Genomic DNA, 21,695 nt, shown 5'->3' on the forward strand with positions numbered 1-21,695 from the left:
CATATTGGCTTCCCACCTGCAAAAAACAAAAAAATGTGGAAAATAATGCCTATCTCATAGAGTTGCTATCAGCCTTAATGAATGTTTAACCAGAGCCTGTCTGACATCACGGTAACTGCTCAGTAATTAGCAGCAATTATTTCAATGGCGTGCTTCGCTCTGCTCTGATCGTCTCATCTACTTCCGCAGCATCCTTGTGAAGCAGGCTGGGCAGACAGAGAGAAGCCCCATTACACAGATAAAGAAATGGAGGTTCAAAAGGTGCCTCCAATTACAGTTGCATAACGCTCAAGCACAACCACAGAGCCTGGTCTCAATCGCTGCTCCTCTGTTAGTCCACGTGTTGTTGAAATCCATCATCTCTCAATTCCACTCCCCGTTTATCTACCACCATCACCCCGTCCCGCCATCTCCCTAGCACTCGGCAGCAGGGCGTTTTGAGGACGCCGTGTCTTCAACCAACAGAAAAGAGGGCCTCCTTTGAAACTTACACACCAACCCAGAGAGTCATGACACTGCCCCCCAACCCCCCCATGCTTGCCATGTTCTCACACGGTCGTTGTGAGTGTGCAGGAAGCCGAGTTGGTTGGGACTCATGGGAGCCCCAGGTCGGTCGGAGGACAGGGCTATCAGGTTAAAGGCTTTAAAAAACATTCATATTGGGCTTAAAAAATTAATATTGAACTTTAAAAAATTCATATTGAACTTTGCTTATGGATGGCCCTTTTCAACCTGTACACATAACCCACTGTACCTTCTCACTTGAAACGCTCTTAATATTATACCTTAGAGCTGACATTTTCTGAACGTGATCACAATACACAATAGCCAAAGAACACAGAAGTATTTTTGTTTTGTTTGTTTTGTTTGACTTAATGATGCGGCACACAAAGGCTGACGATATGTATTCACACGTAACTGTTTGCTCTCCTTTACAATCAAAAGATCGGTCAGTGTGGGGGAACCGCTGGCGTTGCTCCCTGGCGCTTTCTCTCTTCGTGTTTCAAGCGTTTATGCCAACTCATCTCTTCTCTTCTTCTTTAACACCCGCAGTGTGTGGCTCGATGAGATGGGCCCACAGGAAGAGTGTGGTGCCCAGGCCAGTCACCCCTGACGTCCTGGAATGAAAGACCACTCGGGGGCTTGCCCAGGTCAGCAGCCAGGAGCGGGGGCAGAATCACCTGGCTGGTGCCATCCTGCCACTGGACCCCAGAGGCTGCGTTTTCAAAAGTAAATCATTTGCCTGTTTTCCCAGGTGCCTCTGGGAAAGGCTCAAGCCTCCAACTTTCCGTTAGCACCTGATGGCTGACTGTTGGTTTCAACCTCCTCACATCCCTTCCTTCTTCCTCCCTTCCCAGAGAGGGACCGCTGTCTTGAACCTGGGCCACTGCATTTCGAGACACGGGTCTTTTTCACGGTCACTGCACCACAGAAGGCACCTCTAAACAAGATACAGGATGAGCATGCATGGTCTCAAACTTGACACACCCGCGCCTTTTCTGCGACTTGGGTCTTTGAGATTTGTCCTTTGTGGTGCACTTAGCTTTACTTTACCAAAAAGTCCCCAAACCAAACTTGCTACCACTGAGTCAGTTTTGACTATAGCATTAGGTCACGCCGCTGCCACTGTTTGGAGACCCTGGTGTCATCTTTCTCTGAACCAGTTACCTAGTTCTCTTAGAAACGTGAAGCTCCTGGAAAACAAGGTCTACACGAACTGGTGTAAGGGATCAGGAACGTCACAATGCTACGTTGTCTGCATCCTGTCTGTTTTCTGTCACACTGTCAACCCAATTGCACCTTTTTCCCTCCTCTGAAAACATTTTAATAAAATAATTTTATTGCTTTCAAAATATAAAAATGTGTCATCTACTTCTCATGGAACCATTTGAGGGCAGGGGAGGAAGCTAGATAATTATTTCTAACAAAAACTTAGTAAATTTCCAAATCAGGCTTTTTGTGATTGTGTTTGTTTAACAGCGAGCTGTTTTCTCGGTGGTTGGAAGTGATTTTCTGACCTTACCTACAAAGGCAAACAACTGTAAAGATGTGAAACTGGCTCCAGAGATCCACCGTGGCTGGGAGAGAGTCCAAGGCTTTGGGCCATTATGGAAAGGGTTGTCCCAGGCTTCTTCCCTGAAATGAGCCGGCCGGCTCGGCATGCAGAGTGATGTTCAGCACACCTCCTCTTAGAAACAGTCAAAAAGGAAAAGTTTCATTTGCATGGATCATTTCACTAGGATCATTTGCACAAGGTAACTAACATGTGCCAATCCCACCTGTATTGGATTAACCGGTGACCCCTCAAAAAATATGGCTGAGTCTTAACCCCTGTCCTTGGGAAGCTGACCTTTTTTGGCAGAAGGATTCCTCAGCTGTCATCCGTTTGAGCTCATCTCGCCTATAACCGGCGAGCCTGAAATGCAATGACAAGGGACACAGACAGACGATGAGGGACTCAGAGAAGAAGGGCATCATTGAAGATGGAGGCCATGATGGGAGGGATGCTGCCCCAAGCCAAGAAATGCCTGTGGCCTCAGAAGTTGGGAGCAGCAAGGGTGGACTCTGCCCTAGACCTTCCAGCGGGAGTACGGCTCTGATGCCATCTTGATTTGTAGATTTCTGGCCTCCTGAACTGGGAGAGGACACATCTCTGTAGCGTGAATTCACCCCATTCATACTAATCTGTTATGGCCATCGCCGGAAATTCATCCACCACCTGAGTAACCCATCTGCCAGCGCACCTCCCCACTGCCCACCCAGCCTGGCCCATATGGACAACACTGACCTCTTCAACTCTGACCTGACGCAGTTCCCTCCACAGTTCCAAACAATAGATGGGCAGACACAGTGCTTCCTTTGTGACAGACAGATGTTCCCAGACCTTTCCCGGCTGTCATTCCAATTTCTCACTCACGTTGGCGGAATCTGTGGTGAAAGAAATGTGGCCCAGAACAATAGGCAAAGCCAGCCCTTGGAAAGACTAATGAGGGCAAAGGTAGAGCAGCTGCGCTCAGGTCCCGCCCCCCTCCCCCCTCCCCACCCACCCACCCCCTTCCCTGGGAGAGCTAAGCCTGAAATGTCTTCACAATTCAACACCTGTCAGAAATGCTTGAGGGGGAGCAAAATCCCAATGTCTATTTAATGATCACTTAATGAGCCAGCATTCCGGGTTCCCTGTGAGTCAGATACTGTGTCATAAATGTTTGCAAAGAGATTAAATGATTGTAATGATCCCACAGTGTTAAAAAATTCTTTTTCCCTCCAGATCTGTGGTGAAAGGAGAAAATGTCTGAGATATCCCACGAGTTACTTTTGAATCCTTGCATTTCCAGTGAGACTTACAATAGTGGTGATGTCCTCAAGGGGGACGTCATGCTTGGTAAAGTAGAGGGGCAGTTTGGTGGTTATATAATTGTCAATTTGAAAGGATTAAGAGTGAAGGGGTGGAGTCTAGTCTGCCAATCAGATCATAGCCAATGAGGCTTCTGTGTGGGCATGGCCTTCTGAGAATTTTGAGAAATCCGGGACTTCCGCCTTGGAGGTGGGGGGCTATCTGCTCACACCCTGGGAATCAGAGCAGCTGACAAGACACATGGACCCACCCTGATGCAGAGACCCCTGCCAGTGCTGAGATGTTTCCAATGACACTGGATTCAAAGACTTGCTACCCACTGGCCTGTGATCTTCTACATTTGGCATCATTGCTTGTGTTTCGTGAGTCTGAAGAGGACTTTATGGATTTCTGTCTGACATATGGACTAATATCGGACATATGGACTTGATCGGGACTGGGCTGGGGTGTTTTCTCAATGTTCAATTGCTCTTGTATATAAATCTCTTTCTTATACACATATGTGTGTCCATGGATTTGTTTCTCTCGTCTACACAGACTCACACAGGCAGCGAAAAAGAAGACCCTGGACTAGACGGATTGGCACAGTGGCAGTCACAGCCCAGGGAGAGTGGTGAGGACGGCGCAGGGCCAGGCAGTGTGCCGTCCTGCTGCACAGGGAGCTGCCGGGAGTCGGAACCCGGGGTCCGGGTTCTCCAGAGAAGCAGCACCATTGGCAGCTATGAAGGAGCATCAAAAAGTTCATGGAAAAATTCCATTCTCTTTAAATTCTGTTTTCACATAAGGTTTTTGAAACCAACCAGATAGCTAGATGGATAACTGCAAGGCTAGAGCGAGAGCGAGCGCAAGTGTGTAAACAAGAGAAAGAGAAAGCAAGAGATTCACACACACACATTCATAAACGTGTGTGTGTCTAGGGTGCTGGGGTACCAATGGTTTGAGCTTTGCCACTGATAGAAAAGGTGGCAGTTTAAACCCACACGGTGGCTAGAAAGGCCCGACAAGTCACTTCTGTAAAGATTGTGCCCAATAGCAGAGACACATACTGTTATATACAGAATCCTGTACTAGCGTTCGCCCTGTGAGTAAGCACATGGACACACAGGCGGACACCGGGTGAATGGGCGTGGGAGGGAGGATGGGACTATACCTAGGCATACATGCAGGCTTGACAGAGGCTGTCTGTCTCTCTATTTACCTGTGCTGCAAACACAGCCATGGATGTGGGGGAGCGGACAAAAGTCAAGGCTATGAAAACTTGTGGTTAAGGGTTGTTTGCTGAGTCAGTTCCAACTCCTTTTTTTAAAACATTTTATTAGGGGCTCTTACAACTCTTATCACAATCCATACATACATCAATTGTGTAAAGCACATCTGTACATTCTCTGCCCTCATCATTCTCAAAACATTTGCTCTCCACGTAAGCCCTTGGCATCAGGTCCTCTTTTTTACCCCTCCCTCATGAGCCCTTGATAATTTATAAATTATTATTTTGTCATGGCTTGCCCTGTCCAACTTCTCCCTTCACCCCCTTTTTTGCTGTCTATCCCCCAGGGGGGAGGTCACATGTAGAATCGTAATTGGTTCCCTCTTTCCAACTCACTATCCCTCTACCCTCCCAGTATCACCACACACACCCCTGGTTCTGAAGGGATCATCCGCCCTAGATTCCCTGTGTTTCCAGTTCATATCTGTACCAGTGTACATCTTCTGGTCTAGCCAGACTTGCAAGGTAGAATTTGGATCATGACAGTGGGGCGGGGGAAGCATTTAGGAACTAGAGGAAAGTTGAATTTTTCATTGGTGCTATATCACACCTTGACTGACTCATCTCCTCCCCTAGACCCCTCTGCAAGGGGATCTCCAGTAGCCGACAAATGGGCTTTGGGTCTCCACTCTGCACTTTCCCCTTCATTCACTATGGTAAGATTATTTTGTTCTGATGATGCCTTATACCTGATGCCTTCAACACCTTCTGATTGCACAGGCTGGTGTGCTTCTTCCCTGTGGGCTTTGTTGCTTCTGAGCTACAGGGCCGCTTGTTTACCTTCAAGCCTTTAAGAGCCCAGACGCTATATCTTTTGAAAGCCGGGCACCATTAGCTTCATTCGCCACATTTGCTTATGCACCCCTTTGTCCTCAGCGATCATATCATGGAGGTGGCACCCAATGATATGATTTTTTGTTCTTTGATGCCTGATAATTGATCCCTTCAGAACCTCATGATCACACAGGCTGGTGTGTTCTTCCATGTGGGCTTTGTTGCTTCTGAGCTAGATGGCCTCTTGTTTATCTTCAAGCCTTTAAGACCCCAGACATTATCTCTTTTGATAGTCGGGCACCATCAGCTTTCTTCACCACATTTACTTATTCACCCGCTTTGTCTTCAGCGGGTGTGTTCAGAGGGTGCACATCATAAAATGCCAATTTAATAGAAGAAAGTATTCTTGCATTGAGGGAGTACTTGAGTGGAGGCCTGATGTCCTTCTACTACCTTAATACTAAACCTATAAATATAGGCACATAGATCTATTTCCCCATCCTTATATATAAATATATTTGCATATGTACATGTCTTTATCTAGACCTCTATAAATGCCCTTTGCCTCTTAGCACTATCCCTGTCCCACTATCATGTTCCATCCCCACCTGGGTTTCAGCAATACCTCTTCATTACATTACCCTTGAACATGCCCTACCAGACCTCCCACACCCACCTCACCACCAATTTGGACCACTTGTTGTCCCCTTGTCCATGGGTTTATTAACACCACTTCCTTTCCCCCCTTCTCCCCCTATCCCTTTTATCCCACCTATCATATCTAGATGGGCCTGCAGAGATAATAATATGCACATACACACACAAAAACAAGACAGAGCAAAACAAAGCAACAAAAGAAAATAAAACAGTGACCAAAAAAGGAAAAGCTTGTAAATAGTTTAAGGTCTGTTTGTTGACTTTTAGGAGTATTTTCTCATAGCGTCTGATGAAGTACCACGCCCTGGCCCCAAAGTCTAATTTTGGTATTCCCTGGGGATTTCCTTGCTCTGTTCCCCTTGCTGTTCTGTTGCACGCCCTTAGTGTTTTGCCTTGGTGTAGTGGGGTCAGATTGGGTGCAATTCATACACTATGTCTCCAGTGTTGTCCCCTGTAGGGCTATGGGTCAATGAGGGATGTCGTGTCTCGTAGTGGGGCCGACCATATGGTCCTCTCTGTGCATTGGCTGCTCTGAGCAGGGATGTCCTCAAGGCTTGGTGGGCCAGGATGTGCTCCACTCTCTCTTCCTCCCCCTTCATTTCCTCCCATGTGCTCTGATCAGGCATGTCCCTCTCCCTGAGCTGCAGTTTCAGTGCTGTCCTCTAAAATAAATTCTCCTGGGGGAGAGGGCCTGTCCACATAGTTGGGATTGGGCCGGCCCCTCAGACCTCTCCACAGGTCCCTGCTTCATGCCAGTGTGTTGTGTTCGCAATCTGGAGCAGCAGGTGGACGTCTGGTTCCTCTTTTCCTCACAGAATAACTTTTTTTTCTTTGTCCAGCACGAAGTGGAATTCTTACTTGCCCAAAGTCAAGATAAAGGAAAGAAGTGCAGGGTGGGAGAAGGAGGCAGAGGCAGAGAGAGGAGATGAGGCGGGGAGAGAGGGGCAGAGTAAACCACTGCTCATCAAGTGCTCAAGGTTAAAAAAGAGTTATGGAGAATGTCTGCGGCTGCGGCAAGCTTCCCGGTTTCCTTCTGTGAATTAGTCCTCGGGAGCGGATCTAGGCTGCCGCCTTGTCTGAGCCCACGGGCAGGCGAGAGTGGGGAGGTCATTTCACCAGGGGCTGCATTTTATCATCGTCGCCGCACCGGTGGGTTTTGTACTTTTTCACGTCTGCCATGTCCTTGGCCCATGCGTCCCCTTTACTTGTTGATACCTCATCATCCGTCTTCTGCTTTTTGGCTACTAACTATTGCCGTCTTGAAGGCTACCGTGTTCCCGCCTCTGCGCTTGCCCTCCAGGCTAAGTGTGGGGCCGGGGCCGCCCTTCCTCCTCAGACCCCCCTTCTTCCTCAGGCCCGCGGGCGGGGGTGGGGTTGGGGAGACTGCTGGTCGGGCCACTCGCGTCGCTGCCGCTGCTCCTCCTCCATCTTCTGCTTGAACCGCTCCAGGAAGCTGTGTGGAGAGAAAGTTCACGCAGCCCGACACCGGGCTCGAACCTGCGCCCGACACCTCCTCATGCCCGCTCTCGGGTGACGTCCTGGGCTCAGATTCTACCCATCGAATCCCACCGGCGCCCCTGCCACCGGTAGGGCCCGGCGTTTCCCGGCCCAGAGGCCCACACAATATAACTTTTATAGGGAAAAATAAAGGGGTTCCTGGGGGACAGGGAGGGAGGAGATAAAGGGGGGTTGATATCAAGAAGTATAAGAAAAAATGTTTAGAAACTGATTGTGGTGGCAATTATACAATTATGTTTGATGTGATTGAACTATGGAATGTTATGATATCTGTAAGAGCTCCCAATAAAATGGTTTAAACAAATTTAAGTTCATGGAAAGCATGAAAAAATAAAATAAAAAGAATTGTCAGTTAAGGTGCAACTATTGGTCTCATCCTACCGAGGGGAATGCAGAGGGTTAAAAATCTAAGAGGTAGGGAAACACTTAGTCCAATTGAGTAATGGACCACACGAGTATCTGCCTCAATGACATTAAGACCAGAGGAACTAGTTGGTGCCCAGCTACCAGTCACAACTGCTCTGAGAGGGAAAACAGAAGTTCCTAGAACGTTAGGAAACACTGGAAGTTCCTGAATAGAGTGGGGAAAACATATAGAACAAAATTCAAAATCATTATAAAGAAAAAAAATTAGGACTCCTGATCAGATAGAGACTGGTAGAGCCCTGGAGACTTTGGGCCATAGTCCCCCTTCAGGTCTGAAAATGATTTCACCCCCTGGCTCAGTTTTCAGCCAAACACTAGACAGGTTTGTATGGAGAGCAATAACACTAGGAAATGTGCATTCATTCCTTAGAATAATCAACCATTTGAGATTCAAAGGGAAGCATTTACCCAAGGACAAAGTTCAGAAGGGTTAGGAACCAAGGAGGAACGTTACATTGTGGGGATTGCAGTCGTTGACGTGGAATAAGTGTATGAATTGTTGATTGGAAACTGACCTGCTCTGAAAATCTTCACCCAATTAGCAATACAAAGTTAAAAAGTAAAGATCACAAAAAAAAACAAACCCTATTGAACTCAGTTCTACACCACGGTGCATGAAGTTAGCATGAGCTGGCATATGCTCTGTGTCAATGATTTTATTATTGTTATATGCATCTACAGATGCAAATATTTAAAAAGTAGAACCAACTCACCAGATTTTACTGATTGGCCAACACAAAATCCGTAGGGCAGGTCAGTGGGCCGGGAAATGAGCGGGAGTTCTGTGTTAGGGTCTTGAAGTAGAGCTCCTTCTTCTCCGGGAGACCTCAGTGTTTGTTCTTAAAGTTTTCAATCGCCCCACAAGACCCACTGGCATCGTCACAGGGCCGTCTCCTCTCCTCAGAGCCCATTGATCGCAGACATTAACCACATATGACAAATGTGTTCACAACCACATCTGGACGACTGTTTGACAGGGCACTGGGCGCCACAGCGCAGCTGGTTGTGGTTGTTACGTACCCTCAAGTCGGGTGCACAGCAGAAGCAAACACCGCCTGGCCCTGCACCGATCTCGCCATTGCTCGAGGCCTGGGTCCGTTGTCGCAGCCGCCGTGTCGGTCCGTCTTGTGGAGGGCATTTCTCTTCTCACTGCCCTCCACATCCCCAAGCAGCAGCTCTTTCTCTGGAGACCAGTCTCTCCTGAGAATGTGCCCAAAGTGCAGGACATGGCATCTCACCATCCTCGCCTCTAGGGAGCATTCTGGCTGAACTGACAGACTTGTTGGCTCTCTGGGGAGTCCATGCTATTTTTGATGTTCTTTGACGGCTCTACAGTTCAAAGACATCCGTTCTTCAGTGGCCTTCCGTTTCGATGTCAGTTTTCACATGCTTCTGAGGCAACTGAATGATGCAGACGTCTTCCAGGACTGTGAGACAATATATTTTGGGTTGTTTTGAGCCGCTAGTTATGGTAGCTTGTCACAGCAGTCACCAGAAATGAACGCACTAGAATTGAATGCATGTCACACCCTCTGTGCTGGCTCCAACCTTTAGCGCATTAATGTCACACTGATGAATTCTCCCCCAGGTCATCGCCCAGAGGATCCTTCAAATTCATCTGCTTAGCATGACTTCCAAGCCTCTGTCTGTGTCAGATCTCCCTCTTCCGTAGTGCCCCCCAAGCAGGGCGAGACTGTGTGTCAGGAGAAAGCCTGGCCACTACGAGCCCAACTACAACCAGACACCTTGACTCATGACAGCCCACTGAGGGTACACAGCTTGGGGGGAGCATGACCCAGCCTCGGGGGTCCCTCACAAGGAAGCACCAGCAGTGGCAAGGCTCTGAACCTCGGCCTTGTGCAGGGCCCCCAGCCTTGACCCCAACCCATGCCGTCAACACCCACTGAGCATCTCACGCTACGTGTCTCTTGTTTGCATGTGTGGAGTTAGGCGTCGGACCAAAGCCACGGCCCCTCTCGGGAGCAGGCAGTTGAGAGGAGTACAAAGGCGTCCATTCCACCTCCTTGCTTGTTAAATTCTCTGTGCTTAGGAAGTCAAACATCAACTCAAACCACCTGCTGGGCGCCGACTCCCACTCCTGGCCACCCGGCGTGTGGCAGCGTAGAACCGGGTTCTGTAGGAGCTGTGTTCTAAAGTGCTGTCAGCTGCTGACTACTAAAGGTGATTCCCAGGCCTTTCTTCCAGGGTGCATCTGAGCGGACTTGAACTTCCAGTCTTTCAGTGAGCAGCCATGCATGTTGCCCATCGGCTCTGCCTGGAAACAAACCTAGGGTTCTACGCCATCTCATCCTGTTGGCAGAAACATCAAAGCTTAACCCCAACTTTGCACCGCGGGAGCGTGGTACCGAAGGCTCTGGCAAGTGAAGCCATGTTTCAGAAGTTACCAGGTGTGGGTATGCGATCACCACCGCTTGGAATTGACCCAACAACACCCAACAAGCACAACCCGACTCTTCAGGATCAATGGCAACTGATGAAGCCCGAAAGGTAACATCCGAAACAAGGCATCACTTGCTTCATTTGAAGTAAAATAAACACCCCGAGCTTCAGCCCCACGCAACACTGTCTTCTCCCGAGCACTCTCACCAAACCCTATGGGGCTATTTCTACTCTGTCTGCTAGGCTGACTGTGAGCCAAATGGCCTCATTAGCTATGGTTTTATTTTGGTTTTAATCTTGTTGTTATCATCAATAACAGCTCGATTGTTTTTGTCATATATTAGTTCATATTCTTTCATTTTAAAAACTTTCTTATAATCTAGTTGTGTACCTTTTTTATTGTTCTTATTTAAGTATTAATCGTATACCTTTCAGTATACCTTTTAAGCAATTTTTATTTATAAATAATTTTCTTGAGAACTCTAACAGCTCTTATAACAACAATCCCTACATCAGTTGTATCACGCACATTTATACATATGTTGCCATCATTAATTTCAAAATATTTTCTTTCTGTTTAAGCCCTTGGTATCTGTGGTAGTTATATAATCATTTGTCAATTTGAGGATTAAGAGTGTAGGCCACCCAACAGTGTGGCAGAGTAGAACCATGGAGGGGTGGAGTCTAGTCTTTCAATTGGATCATAGCCAATGAAGCCTCTGTGTGGACATAGATTTTTTTTTTCTGAGAATTCTGGGAAATCTGGCTTTTCTTCCTTGGAGGTGGGAGAGACTCTCAAGACTCTCCCTGAGAGACACTGCAGCTGACAAAACACATGGAACTGTGCTAGGGCCCTAAGTCGGAGAAGTCTCATGGACCTACCCTGATTCAACCAGACATCTGAAGCTGGAGAAGCCACATAGAGACCCCTGCCAGCGCTGAGATGCTTACAATGCCACTGGATCCAAAAACTTCCTACCCACTGGCCTGTGATCATCCTGCATTCAGTGTGATGGCATGTGTTGCATGAGTCTGAAGAAGACTTTGTAGATTGGTATCGGACATATGGGCTAATATCGGACTTGTGGACTTGATCTGGACTGGGTTGGGATGCTTTCTCAATGTTCAATTGCTCTTGTAAACAAAACTCTTCCTTATACACATATGAGTTTCTATGGATTTGTCTCTCTAGTCTGCCTGGACTAACACAATATCAGTTCCTGTTTTTCCCTCCTTCCCCACCCTCTCACCCTCATGGACCACCTATAAATTATAAATTATTATTATTTACATAGCTTACACCATCTGCTGTCTCCTTTTGTCCACGTAACTGTTGTTTATCCTCCTGGGGACAGGGAGACTTATATGTCATTGTAGTTGGTTCCCCATTTCTCCCCCTTATTTCCTCACCTCCCACCCCCTTCCCCCTATCTTCATGGTATCGCCACTCCCACTGCTGTTTCTGAAGGGTTTATCTTGTCCTGGATTCCATGTGTCAAGGCCTCATATCTATACTAGTGTACATGTTTCAGTTTAGCTGAATTTGTAAGGTAGAACTGGGGGTGTTATTTTAATCTTTTGGGGAGCAAATGGCCTGATTTCGCTCCCACCTCGCTCCCCCCAGCACATTTGTTGGGTGGATTTGAACTGTCAACATTTTAGTTAACGGGTAAGTGCTTAACTTTTTGTACTACCGGGGAACCTTACAAAATCTTAATTACCTTTAAATAATTTTTCACGGAAAGACATGTAATCTGGATTTTACACACTGTTGGGTTACAACTGACTGTTAAAACATCACTCATTTCAAAGGTATTCACTTTCAGAAAACTAGTTTGCAGACTAGTATCACATGAGGTTCAGCACATACCTTCAACCCCCAAACTCATTTGTGTTGTTATTGTTGGGTGCTTGTGACAGGCGATACAGAAGCCAGATCACTTCCATGTGTATGTAGAAAGAAAGACATTTATGTAAATGAACGGCTCACACAGTTGTAGAAGTAGGTAAGGGCAGTCCGGTTCAAGTCTGTTGGTCAGATGGTAAGCTAGAGGTTTCCCTTGACTCATGCAGTTACAGAAGCTGACAATGCAGGAAACAGGAAGGCAAAACAGGAAGAGCACAGGCAGGTGGATGCAGAGTTGAGCGAATCAGAGGTCAGCAGGCCTCTGATGGTTCCTGGGATTGGCAGGCAATATGGAAGGCGGTCAATGAACCAGGTGCAGGATCCAGATTCATCAGAAGTGACCATCTTCCTTGCAATTCCATCAAGGCTGTGGCCTTATCAAGGGGACTGGAAGTCACCACAATTTCTGGCTGCTCATAGATTCGATTACATTATGTTAAACCCCATTATGGAGTTGATGTCATTACGTTAGATCACATCATGGAGAATTGCTAACAAATTGCTGAGAACACTGGCCCAGCCAAGGGAACACAAAACCTCATTCTCACAATGCTGTCGAGATAGTTCTGACTCATAGCGACTCTGTGCACTAGAAGCAAACACTGACTGTCCTGCTCCATCCTCACAATGGATGTTAGGTCTGAACCCATTGCTGCAGCCACTCTGTCAGTCCATCAAGTTGAGGGTTTCCCCATATTTTTCTGATCCTCTATTTTACCAAGCATAATATCCCTTTCCAGGCACTGGATTATCTTTATAACATGTTCAAAGTTCATGAGACCAAATTTCATTGTATTAGCTCCTTTTAATTTTATTTTTAAATGTAACCATTTTATTAATATATAATTTTATATTCATGCAATAGAATGTTTTAAATATATTAAGTAGAGCTATGCATTTTTCACCCCAATCAATTTTGGATCATTTTCTTCATTCTTGAAGTAATTATTATTAGTACCCTATTTCCCTCAACCTCCCTTGTCATAGTCTTAAATAAATCTGGGTACTGTCTCTTTAGATTTACCTATCCTGGATTTCATATAAAGAAAATAATATATTTTTAAAATACAGCAACTACAAAAAATAAAACAGAAAAACCTTAATACAAAAGAAAACAGAAAATAACAAAAACTAGAACAAGTTATAAATGGGTCAAAGCGGAAAACCAATGGTAAGATGTTGACTTTTAACCTCACTGTTTCTACAGTACTCTACTTTCAAGGAACTGTGTAGGAGGTCAAGACTATTCACATCCCCGATCAGTGGTCCAAAGAAGTTGGGCGAAGGTTTAGCCGACAGGGGATTCCACAAATGGATTTTGGGTTTTCCTTATCATCCATAGTCTTCAGGGACTCAAAATTTAAGCTCTAATAAAATACCTTTGTGGCAGTTACATAATCTGATGTCAACTTGAGACTATTAAGAATGAAGGGGTGGAATTTAGCCTGTCAATCAGGTCTCAGCTTGATGACCTCATTTGGAGGCACTATAGAGATAAAATAGCACTTTGGAGGTCAGACCTAGACACTCTGCTTTGTCCTCCTGCTGACAAGCCACATGGAGCCACGCTGATTGAGCCAGAGCTCTGGAAATAGAAGAACTACATGGATACCCATGCCAGTGCTGAGATGCTTCAACCACCAATGAATCCACAAGACTTTCCACCCACTGGCCTGTGATCTTCCTGCATTCAGCGTCATTGCCAAAGCTGTGTGAGTCTGAAGAGGAATTTATAGATTGGTATCAGACATATGGGCTAATATTGGACTAATGGACTTGATTTGGGCTGGGCTGGAATATTTTCTTAATATCCAATTACTCTTTGATATAAAGCTCTCTCTTACACATAAGAGTGTCTCTGGATTTATTTCTCTAGTCAACCCAGACTAACATACCCTACTCTGGTTTTGGATTTTATTATTTACAATCCTTTGATTACCTGGGCTGCTCTGCTCCTTCTGGGTGAACCTAGCAAATATCTCATTTAGACGTCTGCTTGTATTCACAATAAACCATTAAGACAGCAGCCACTATTCTTTCTGTTAGCTAGGTACCAAATGATTTCTACCCATATCTTCAGTGATCACTTCATGAGGGCAAATATCAAGCAGGGCCATGCCATAAGAACTAATTGTTGTTAGTTAGGGTTCACAGTTAGGTGCAAGTTTTATATATATTTATATTCCACTAAGCAAGACATATTTGATAATTCTAATAATACTATCATTAACATAGCCAATGGTTCAGAATGTAAAAAGTGAGAAAAGGAAACTGTACATATATATAAAAGTTGATTACACTAAAATACATGGAATGTTCACTTGACCTTACTTGCTACTAAGGAGCATTCTGGATGTACTTCTTCCAAAACAGATTTGTTTATTCTTCTAGCAGTCCACGGTACTTTCAATATCCTTTGCCTGCATCATAATTCAAATGCATCAATTATTCTTTGGTCTTCCTAATTTATTGTCTCACTCTCACATACATATGAGGCAGTTGAAAGAGCCACGGCTTGAGGCAGGTGCACTTTAGTCTCTGAAGGGAAATCTTTCTCTGTAGTTCTCTGTAGTAATTCAGGAAGCCTTTGCCTAATGCAATGGATCGTTTGACTGCTTGACTACTGCGTCCATGAGTATTGGTTGTGACTCTAAGTTTAATAAAATTCTTAAGACATTCAATCTTTTGTCTATTGGTCAAGGTTGTGAGGATCTTTGCATGGAGCTGTAGTCCATACCGAAGGCGACAGTCTTTGATCTTCATCAGCAAATACTTCAAGTCCTCTTTGCTTTCGGCAAGCAAGGTTGTGACATCTACATATCGAAGGTTGTTAATGAGCTTTCCTTCAAACCTGATACCACATCAACAGGACACACTTTCTACCTACTTTCATAGAATGAACACTAATCATTTGTTTGGCTGATGCAACAATGTCAAGTGGCTGCACAATTTCTGGATGCCCAGTCTCTATCTTTGTACTTTTCTGGTCGGGACCCAGGGACAAAGTGTTCTCAGAGGTCCACCAGTTTACAAACGGATCTAGTCAAATTCCTTCTGCTTATGGATTCACTTATCAATCCTCCCATTATTCCAAATGATATGAGCAGGATTGAGCATCTAGCATGGGCCCAGCAGGGTTCTATGCACTGAGTCTAGAACAGTGACTGCTTCAGAGACAGCCCCTACATTCGTGGCACTTACTTACATCATTGTTGGGAGAGGAAAAAAATTGTTTTTAAGTAATAAGTTTATTCATGTGACGTCTGCTTTGTAGAAACCCTAAACAGAGAAAAGGAATTGTGAGTGATGGACATGAAGGGCTATAAATCAGAAACACAGTGGCCACAGAGGGCTTCTTTGAGGAGGTCAAAGAGGTGAACTTCTGAGTGGAGGCACACAACAAAGGGTGTGGGGAGCCAGGCTAGAGTCTGGGACAAGAAAGGGCCAACTTAAGGACACAGTGAATGCAAAGGCCCTGGGGGCGGGTAAGGGTTAGTTTGGAGGGTTGAGAAAGAGAAGGAGGACAGTATGCCTGGAGCAGAGTGAGCCAGGGAGAGAGGCGTTAGGAGATGAGGATGAACAGGCAGGGATGAGCTGGATCACACAGGCTTCGAGCACTAAAGCGTCGGTTGTGCTCTTTGTGCCACGGGAAGCTGTGGGAAGGGTTTGGAAAGGAGAGGGAAAGTCTGATGTGCAACAAAGAACTGAGTCCAGTCCAAGTTGAATGGGTCCATAGGGATGATCCCAAATGATCTTCACTTTGGAATGTCTGTGCTCTTGATTAGGACACTTCCCACATTGTGTCGATCTAACATGGCTAACTAGCAAAACACACTCATGCTCACATAACAACAACCACAACTACGTGTTGCTGGGTACACTGAAAGGACTGGTGGGATGGGAAGATGGCTGAGACATGCACACTAGTTGGTGCGGTGGGAGCATCAGGGAGCCTACCTGCAGAAGTCATGTTCCAATGGGAGTCAGAGAGACAAGTAGGAGCTGGGCAGGCAAAGCCTCCGGAGAGAAAAGTCCAGCAAGGTCCAGGTTTTAACATTGGTAAAGTGGTACACCATTGATAAAACTCATATCCTGGCAAAGTAGCCACATGGCAGCTGAAAACCGTATACCCTAGCTTGCCATGCATTCTTTTAAAAATCAGAACTTTTTAAAAACACCGTGGGATGTGGGACAAATTGTTAAAATTCGGGACTGTCCTGCCAAAAGCAGGACGTCTGGTCACCTCAAGGAGAACAGCATGTAGGGAAGCCCAGGGGCGGAAAAGCATCTGATAGGCTTGAGGAACTAAAGGAGGGTGTACGAGGCTCTTGGCACATCCACTCTGGACCCCAGGAGCTCTTGTAGTGCAGTGGTGAAGTGCTGGGCTGGGAACAGAGACTGTGGGGCTAGAAGCCAGCAGCTGTTCACTGGGAGAAAGGTATGGCAGCCTTAGAAACCCTAAGGGACAGTTCTACTCTGTCCTGCATGGTTGCTATGGGTTTGATTTTGATTCCTGCCCATGAAGGACAGCAGGATGGAGCAAGAGTGATTGAACAGTGGTTAGATGGGGCTATCATCCAGACTCCCCTCTCTTCTTCACTCTCTGTGACCAGTAAATACTCATGAAATGCAAATCCAAGCCAGGTAGCAAAGTAAAGTCCTCAGGGGGAGGTCCCCCACCCAGGTTTTCAGACTTTACGTTCCACTTCCTTCACCCATCAGTGTGATATTACAGGAATTCATTTACTCTTTGAGTGTATGTGTTGGAATCAAAACGCTAGAGCACACCAATATCATAACCTAGGTATTCGTCAGCAGTGTCACTTGGGGATTCAACACTGTCTTCTTAGGTAAAAACATCCGCCCCAGTGCTGTAGTGTATTCTGACGCATAGCAACCTTGTAAGACAGTGTTGAACTGCTCCTTAGGGTTTCTCAGAAAGACTATCAATCTTTACCGGAGTAGACAGCTTCCTCTTCCTCTTACTGAGTGGCTGGTGGATTTGCAACCCAAACCCAACACTTAAGCCCCACTGCCTGTGCCACCCATTGCTCTTTCTGAAAGTAAGTGTTCTCTTCTTGAAAGTTTCGTCCCAAACAACCTGGATTTTGCTACCTTTCCCCTCCAGAATCTGAACCGAGCCTTTCCAAAAGCATTTTGGGGCTGCCTTATGAACCTGACTCTAACTTACACCATTCTTGTTGCCCAACTACTGGCCAGGCAGGACGTCATCAAAAACAAATGCCACTGAGCTGCAGAGGGCAAACCCAAAGAAGTTGGGCGAGGAGGTGGGACCAGGCCAGGTTCACATGATTGGTCAAAGATTAGGCTACAGGGGGCATCTGAAAGTCTTTTGGCTTCTTCGGCTTGACCTCTTTCTGACTGATCTTTCAGTTGGCTTTGTGATTCTTGCCACTCCCAACAAAGTAACACATCCACACGGAATGCCAGCCAAGTCCTGAAATGAAAGGGGGTGTTGTCTGCTGGTGGCAGAAGCGGGAGAGCGGGTGCCCCAATGACACCCATTTGCCTTTGGTTGCCCATCGGGTGTGCCCGAAAATCACAGTCCAGAAATAACACTTAGAGGAGCCAGAGAGAAGTCATTTGTGACGTGACTGCACTGCTCTGGATTTGAACTTCGGGTGAACTTCAGTTCCTCGGCCCCTCTTCCAAAGGGGCTCCGTGCGAAGAAAGCCTAGCATCTGTAGCCTTGCACCGAGCCTGGTGAGCGCAACCCAACATTGGCATTCCGAAATTGGCAGGTCAATTTTGAGCATAAACTACATAGAATGAAAGCTAATTTTCTTCCAAGCAAACCCAGTTTCTTACCTCTGAATGTTCATTTGGGAAATGGAAATGAGATCATTTCTTCAACTGAGTTGTTGCTGTGGAGAATTACAAGGCTGTGGAGTTGTAATCCACGGAACTGTCGCTAGACAAACACCAGTCGTCATTCACCGCCATCAAGTCAGCCCTGACTCATGGTGGCTCCATGCAAAAGAGAGCAAAACACCATCTTGTCTTGTCCGGTGCCATTCCCGTCATCCTCTGTGCTTCGGATTGTTGGGATTCACAGGGGTTTCTTTAGCTGGTTTCCAAATGAGATCACCAGACCCTTTGTTCCTCGTCTGCCTTAGCCTGGTAACTCTAGGGACAGGTGTATAGCATCACAATAACCTGTCAACTTCCACTGACAGACAGACGAACTCAAACCTGCATATCCTGCCTAGAAGACAAGAGTTCTACTGCTGACCCACTGGGACCAACGATTGCTAGCTTACTGAGGATTTGGACTTAGTAATTCCCATCAGTAGCCCTGGTTTGCTTTTGGTTCAGAGAGAGAGAAACATGACAGGCAACGCTGCCTTATAAGCGTGCTAATGCTGGACAACGGACCAAGAAGATGGCAGAATGTATGTCTCTGACACATGGTGTCAGTGAAGAATGCTGAAGGTGCCACGGCTTGCCAGAATGAACAAACCTGACTTGGAAACACTCAGTCAGCACGACTAAGAAGCGAGGCTGGTGAGACTTTGGTCACGTCCTCAGAGGGACCAGCCCAGAGAGAAAGACCGAGATGAAAAGTAGCGGGTATGTGAGAAAGAGAAAGACTTTCAACAAGATGGATTGACACGGTGGTTGCAACAATGAGCTCACACTTGGGGACAATTGTGAGGTGGACGCGGGACTGGGCAGGGTTTTGTCCTTTCATAGATAGGACACCTGTGAGTCAGAACCTGACAGCTAACAGCTAAACTGGCAGAGAACTTCCAAGCACTAGCGAAGCATACCAACCAATAATGTAAGACACCAATCAAAATGTTAAGCGAGTCAACATATCCAAGTTAGGATCAATGAAATTGCCACTGTAACACATCACCATAACCTCAGTGCGATAAGTACAATTGTACCTTACAATTATGCTGGTTTGAAGTCCAACACGTCTCCCTGAACTTAAATCAAGTCGTCAACCAGGCGACACTCTCTGCTGGGCGCCCCAGAGGCTAATCTGATTCCTGGTTTTTTCTAGCTTCCGGAAGCGGCCCGTATGCCCGCGTGTCCCCTTTTCTTCATCTTCAAAGATGGAAACATTGTACTTCTATGACTGTGCTTCCATAGTCAGCTTAATTGTAACAACAATTGTAAAGCCAGGTAATAAGCAACCTTCATTTCATCTGTAACTATGATTCTCCTTTGATGTGCAACCCACCACACCCACAGGGTCTGGGGATTAAGTCATGGACGTCATTAGGACCAATTATTCTGCCTGATACCGAGTGAAAATGCAGAAGACAAAAGACAAATGGAAGAGCTTCAAAGTGCCAGAAAAGGGAGAGAAAGGTTAACTTTAAAAGTGTGAGAATTAGACCAATAGCTTACTTCTTTCTCATCAGCAAAAAGGGAATTCAGAAGACAGTGGAATGATACTTTTAATGAAGTCATAGATAATAACTGTCAGTTGAGAATTCTAAACCCAGTGAAAGTAATCTTTGAGTGAAATGCTAACTGTGCTTAGGAGGGAACTGTACATAGACCAAGAGGCAGTTGCCTGAATAGAACAGGGGGATACGCTATGGCTGAAAAACAGAAAAAGGGAGCATTTGGGTTTGATACTTTCACCCTCCTTACTCAATCTGTAGGCAGAACCAATCATCCTTGATTGGATAGATGAAAAATAATGCAGCATCTGATTACAGGAAGGCTCATTAACAAGCTCAATATGCAGATGACACAGCCTCAAGAGTACAAAAATTCTCCCAGTTGAGCAAATAACCTCATGCTAAATGGAGAAAAGATTGAAGTCACCAAGGTTTTCATGTTACTTGGATTCACAATTAACACCCATGGAGCGTCAGGCAAGATATCCAATCACCCTGCTAAACTGGGAAAATGCACTGCACAAACGTCCTGAAAGTGCTAATAAAGACAACGTGTCACCTTGGGGACTAAGATGCCTGATGATAATAGCCATGGTCTTTTCCATGGCCTCATTGCCATAAGAAAACTAGACAGTGACCGAGGGAAACAGAAGTGGATATCTTTGAATTGTGGTGTTGCCATAGAATACTGAAAATATCATGGACTTCCAGGGCAATCAAATCTGTCTTGGACAAAGTACAGCCAAACTTCTCTTTTCGATCTCACATAATTGAATGTTGTGATCAGGGAAGTTCAGTCCCTGGAGAAAGACATGCACCTTGATTGAGAATCAGCCCAAAAGGAGGAAGCCCTTCAACAAGGTGGCAGACACAACGGCTTCGAAAATGCGCTCAAACGCAGCAATGACTCTGGGAATGGGGCAGGTGGGCGGTATTGGGAGACTGGGCAGTGCCTAATTCTGTTTTCTACAGGGTCACTCTGAGGAAGATCAGGCGCAATAGCATCTGGCAACAACAACAATATAGCCTCAATTTGTAAAAGGCCAAATCGACAACTACAAGTCCAACCCCAAACCAAACTCACTGCTTTTGAGTTGATTCTGGACAGAATTAAATAATTCTATCATCATAAAAGAAGTTACCATAACTTTCTCGAATATTACTGGATGAAGCAGATAAAAATGAGTAAGGCTACAGAATAGTTAAACCACACAGTGAGCACACCTGACTAATAAAAACAGTAGAGAGCATTATATCCAATAGCATTAGAAAATGCTCTATTTTCAAACACAGCCTATCTCTGTCAATTGCCTACAGATTTGGTCTTAAGACAAGTTTTAAAAATCTTTAATGAAATGGTATCACATAAATCACACTTTCTTTTTTCAATCATTTTATTGGGGTTTCGTACAACTCTTATCACAATCCATACGTTCATCCATTGTGTCAAGCACATTTGTACATTTGTTGCCATCATTCTCAAAATACTTGCTTTCTACTTGAGCCCTTGATATCAGCTCCTTATTTTCCCTCCCTCCCCAGCCGCCTCCCTCCCATACTCATGATAATTTATAAATTATTATTATTTTTTCATGTCTTACAATGTCTGACATCTCCCTTCACCCACTTTTCAGTTGTCCGTCCCCCAGGGAGGGGTTTATATGTAGGTCCTTGTAATCGGTTCTCCCTTCTACTCCACCTTACCCTTACCCTCCCGGTATTGCTTCTCTCATTATTGGTCCTGAGGGGATCATCTGTCCTGGATCACCCGTGTTTCCAGTTCTTATATGTACCAGTGTACAACATCTGGTCGAGCTGGATTTGGAAGATAGAATTGGGATCATGATAGTGGTGGGAGGAAGCATTAAAGAACTAGAGGAAAATTGTATGTTCCATCGTACCTACACTGCACCCTGACTGGCTCATCTCCTCCCTGAGACCCTTCTGTAAGGGGATGTCCAGTTGCCTACAGATAGGTTTTGGGTCTCTACTCTGCACTCCCTCTCACTCACA

The 21,695-nt window shown here is 45.7% G+C and overlaps 1 pseudogene; it reads right to left on the reverse strand.

Moving 5' to 3' along the window:
* Nucleotides 1-7,160: 7,160 nt before the first annotated feature.
* Nucleotides 7,161-16,273, reverse strand: LOC142459484 (telomerase RNA component interacting RNase pseudogene; annotated as a pseudogene).
* Nucleotides 16,274-21,695: the final 5,422 nt, after the last annotated feature.

This window comes from Tenrec ecaudatus, chromosome 1 (genome assembly GCF_050624435.1).
Source record: "Tenrec ecaudatus isolate mTenEca1 chromosome 1, mTenEca1.hap1, whole genome shotgun sequence".
Classification (NCBI taxonomy): domain Eukaryota; kingdom Metazoa; phylum Chordata; class Mammalia; order Afrosoricida; family Tenrecidae; genus Tenrec; species Tenrec ecaudatus.